Below are 5,085 nucleotides of genomic sequence, written 5' to 3'. Positions count from 1 at the left end.
CATCAGGAGAAAGGAGTCACTTCTGTATCCGGGTATGACTGGAAAGGTGAGCCGCAGGACTCGAAGCGGCGGAATGCATTCTGGAAAGCCCATCAGGCCAGACGGGCAAGTTATCCTGGGAGTGATTGACAGCAAAATCACACCCAGGAAATACAGAGACCTGAAGATGGCCCCACTTCTCATTCTATGTAAAACCAGTTTCAGAAGAGAGAGAGAGGGAGGCCACGCTGATTATTCTTGGAAAAGGTCAGCATGGGTGGCACCTGTTCAGACTGGATGAGGGCAGGTACGATGGACGTGACTCAGCTCCCGGCAGGCAGTATCCCAGGGAGCAGGGACAAGCAGGTCCCCAGCTCTGGTCAGACAGCAACCTGGACCCCCGGCAGGCAGTATCCCAGGGCGTAGGGACAAGCAGGTCCCCAGCTCTGGTCAGAAAGCAACCTGGACCCCAGGTGGTCTGCTGCTTTGCCTGGCAACCCTGCCTATAAACTGCCTGTGAGCAGAACAAGCGAGCAGGTGTGCACCCCTGGCATTCACGGGCCCTGGTTCAAGTGGGGCCGAGTTTGAAGCAAGGGCTGTCAGGGCCTCAGAGGCAGGCACTTCCGCCCGTTGCTGTATTGCTGCAGCTCACGGCACGCTGTACCCGTACAGGCAACATCCTCCTGGGACTCAGGTCAGGGAACGAGGAAGGGGTCCATGTGAGGAACAATTCTGGCCGAGAGAGAAGCAGGGATGGGTGGGAGGGGGATGGAGAGAGAGAGATGAAGGCAGGACACCCTCTCGGAGACACAGCTGGGCTTGTGCTCTGAGGACTCGGCTCAGAATTCAGCCCCATCTCCAGGTCACCTGGAAGCCCTAATGTTGCTGGGCTCCCCTCAGTGACACTTGCCTTCTCCGTCTCACCAGCCTATTCTGATGGCTTCGACTGATGCCCTCTGTCCTTCTGGCAGAATTTGTGGGAAATGCGTGTCCTGGAGAGGGGGTGAGAGTCTCCACTCAGAACTTCTCGACTGCAGTGCTGTCAACACAGCATGAGTGTGTGAGGTACTGAGGTCCTCGGCCCCGGGGGACCCCAGGTGCGCTCACAGCCTCAGGTGCAGCGGCCTTCTGCATCCCAGCATGTGGCACACAGAGTGTCATGTGCTGTGTGTACCACATGGTGAAATGGGTGGAGACACTGACAGCAGGCTTAGCTTGGAAGCCGCACCCCAAAGGAGCTTCAAAGAAGAACCCCCTCCACATCCTCAGGAGAACGACTCTTGGTTGGAAAAGGCCTGGAAGTGACCATGTATATGGTGCTTCATCTCTTTCTCAGGCCTATAAGGACAAAATTTACATTTGAAAAGAAAAAGAACAACATAGAAACCTTTGCAAAGGGCTGCCAGTATTTTTTTCTCTGAGGAACCTGCAATGTGATGAACATTTTATTTCCCAGAGAGCCAGAGGCTGGACAAAGGCAGAGGGGCCTGGAGGCTGCCCCCAGGTAGGGAAACTTCTGGAGCAGGGACTTGACTCCACCTCCCGGGGGACCATATGTCCAGAGCGTGCACTTCTGGGAAGGCTGCAGAGCTGAGACCAGTCAGATGCCCGATGCCCTGACCCTGAGATGACGCTGCTCCCTGCCATCTCCTCCCACCTTTGGTGCCGTTTTCACAGCCTTAAGCTCTCGTGCAGTCTGGGCAGAAGCTGAGCCTTGTGTCTGATCTGTACTGGCAGGAAGGAGGCAGCCCCTCTGGGTGAGGGGCCTTCAGGCTGCAACTGGCTCTGGCGAGGATGATGGTGAGAGGCCCATCTATTTCCTCAACCTTAGCGGACCTACCCTAAAGCAGGGAAAGCGTGGTGATGGGGTGGGTCACATTTATTCCCATTCTGTCTCCTCTCTTGCATCAGCATTGCAGCACAGCACCCAGGAGCTTTCTAGAAAAGCAGCCTCCCAGGCCCCGCCCAGACCTGCTGGGCCAGAAAGAATGGGATCCCCCGGGCAATGCATGTGTGCAGACAAGTGTGAGAAACGCTGCTGCTCTAGATACGAGGTTAGCAAAGCGCTGCGGAAGTATGGGCAGAAGAGCCGCACGGTCCTGGTTTCAAATTCTGACCCACCACTCCCACCCATAGGACCCACTCCATGTTTCTCAGCTTCTCTGAGCCTCAGTTTCCTCCTCTGCAAAATGAGGACAATCACAGCACCCACTCATTAGAATCGGGGGAGGACAAAAGTGTCCAAAGCATGGGTAGTGCTTGGCCCATCGGAGGTGCTGGGGGTGAGAATCCTTCTTCTGGAAATTCCTTCCTGGTAAGTCCTCTGGAGTGAGGCTGAGGAATGAGTGTTTTTAGAAACTCCAGGTAGCTCCGATGCAAGGCCAGGTGATACCATCCCCTGTCATTTACAGTACCTGACACTGGAATTGTACCCAGGGCACTCTTGTGCACTGGGATGAGACTGATGCAGGTTGGAAGGCAGAGCTCTCTGCAGTGGGAGAAGGATGGCAGGGAGCAATGGTCCGGGTCTCAGAAGCATAAGGGAGATGGGCTCGCTGCTGGAAGCCATTGGTGCATTCTCAGCTGAGGCACAGCCTGACGTCCACAGCTCACAGAAAGGAAAGGGGAGTGAAACGGGAGGTGGTGGTTTTAGAATAGCCATCTTAGGAGCTTGGCTGGGAAAGGACAGTTATTTGAAATAACAGAGAATCAGAGAGATTCTTCAGAAACGAGAGAACTGAGATGGTGTTAAGGTAGGGAACGCTATCCTGAATAATAATAATTTCCCCTGAATAACTAAATGTGGGTTTTTGTTGTTGTTGTTGTTTGTTTGAGACAGAGTTTCACTCTGTCGCCCAGGCTGGAGTGCAGTGGTATGATCTTGGCTCATTGCAACCTCCACCTCCCGGGTTCAAGCAATTATCCTACCTCAGCTTCCCAAGCAGCTGAAATTACAGGCATGTGCCACTGCACCTGGCTAATTTTTGTATTTTTAGTAGAGATGCAATTTTGTCATGTTGGCCAGGCTGGTCTCGAACTCCTGACCTCAGGTGATCCACCTGCCTTGGCCTCTTAAAGTACTGGGATTACAAGCATGAGCCACTGTGCCCAGCCTGAATAACTAAATGTCTTTCAGCACCTAACATTTTCTTCTACAGGTTTGCTTTTTCAAAAAAAAAAAAAAAAAAATGAAACGCTTCACGAATGTACATGTTCTCCTTGTGCAGGGTCATGCTAGTCTTCTCTGTATGGTGCCAATTTTAGTATATGTGCTGCCAAAGCGAGCACCAGGTTTGCTTTTTTATGTGTTTTTTTAAAGAAATGGTATAATGAAACATACATATAGAAAGCGCATAAACAAAAACGGACAGTTTCACAAATAGTTGTAAAGCAAAGTGCTGTGTGGCCCCTAACTAGCTCAAGCAGCAGAACCTTGCCAGCATGCAGAAGCATCTATAAATCTTGCGGGAGGCAGCACAGGCACACCGTTGACTTTAAGCTTTGCACCTGTGCTGTGAGGCGGGCATGCTTGTTCCTATTTTATGTTTGAGGACACCAGGATGCAGGTGGGTTACCTGGCTCCCCCAGGGTCAGCTAGTGGGCAGTAGAGCGAGAATTCAAACCCAGGCGTGTTGGATTTGAATGGAACTGACAGTGCTGTCTCTGCAGGTGCTAAGCGGGAGGCTTGGCCATAGGGATGGGTGGCAGGGCTGGAGGGCCAGCCTGGACAGTGGGCAGGGAGAGAATGGACTCGGAGATTGAGTTAACCCCGCTGGACAGGTAACACGGGAGGAGAGACACAGAGCAGGTACTGTGGGGTGAAGAGGAAGCCTGCTCTGCTCCCCAAGAATCCCTCCCCACCATGCCTTCCCCTCACTTCTCCCTGACAGTGTCACGAGAGTCTGCCGTTCAGCTAAGGCTTGGGAGAGGGCGCCCTAGATTCTTCCTATTAGACAAAGAGGAGCTTGGCAGGCGGGTCTGGGGACTTGATAGTGCGGGGTCACTGAGGAGTGTCCTTTAAGACGATGGGAGCCGAGGGGAAGACGGAATTACTCCCAGAGAGAAGGCTCCCAGCCATGCTAGCTCACAGCCCTCAAGTCCACTGCTCTTAAAAGAAAATTCTCTACTGAGTTGCCGAAGGACTCGTGCTGAGTTCCAAGCAAGATAAGACAGAACACAAGTCACTGGTCAGTGATGGGTCAAGGTAAACCCAGCCAGAAGAGTTATTCCAAGAAGGTCACGAGGCCATTATACAACCTTCGGAATGAGACATTTCTGCTTTCCCATAAGCAGCTGGGAGTTTCTGAGACCTGTTTACAGAAAATTAGAACTTCTAATAAAGGATATGTGACTGATATCACTTTCACCCTTGGCCTCCATCTGCCCAGTTCCCACACCTCCCTAGGTACATTTTATTCTTAGTTTCTCGTGCATCTTTTCAGAGCTTTAAAAGTGCATATCGGAGCAAATCAAATACTAGATTTGTATTTCCCCTCCATGACAAGTTTAACAATCTAGAAGCTGGGTTGGTGGATTGTCTCCTGTACCACTGAACCTGTCTCTCAGTCCCGAGAATCAGTCAGTCTAATTAAACAGTCAACAGCTGCGTCTCATTTCAGGCAGCAGTGTTCCAGGTGGGCTTCCGCCAAAGTTAGGCCACTAGTGGTGCGAGTGTTTAACAAGAGGCATTTCTATGAAAACAAAAGAAAAACAAAAGTTAATCATTAGAATCAACTATCAACTCAGCTTTTGAGCTCAGAAAGCAGCCAGGTGAGAAGATTTCTGGGTTTGGGCTGAAAGCATCCTCAGCTGGAGTGGGAGCAGGCAGTGGCAATTTGACAGGTTTTCCCGCTTTACAGTTTGCGTCAGCTGTTCCAGGGCAGTTTCTGAGTAGTCCATATAGCGGCAGACGTGAGGACCTTGCGTACATAAGTTGCTGCGCTTTCTCTGCGGCTTGTGTCAAGTCATCCAGCTTTCATTTGCAGGGCTTCAGGAAGAGAGCAGTTCTCATTTCAGTGATTCCAAGCCAGAAGGGTGGGAGAAAAATATTAGTTCGGAGACCTGTAGCCAGACATTGCTGGAAACTAGAATAATTCAGGATCCCGT

General features: G+C 51.5%; 1 non-coding gene across 1 annotated transcript; it reads right to left on the bottom strand.

Moving 5' to 3' along the window:
• Positions 1–3,161: 3,161 nt before the first annotated feature.
• LOC123575459 (U6 spliceosomal RNA) lies at positions 3,162–3,267 on the bottom strand. The gene has a single exon (XR_006700733.2). It is a non-coding gene; the product is annotated as a U6 spliceosomal RNA (small nuclear RNA).
• Positions 3,268–5,085: the final 1,818 nt, after the last annotated feature.

Source organism: Macaca fascicularis, chromosome 8 (genome assembly GCF_037993035.2).
Source record: "Macaca fascicularis isolate 582-1 chromosome 8, T2T-MFA8v1.1".
Lineage (NCBI taxonomy): Eukaryota > Metazoa > Chordata > Mammalia > Primates > Cercopithecidae > Macaca > Macaca fascicularis.
Note: the sequence above shows the minus strand (reverse complement) of the source record. Positions and strands in the feature narration are given on the sequence as shown.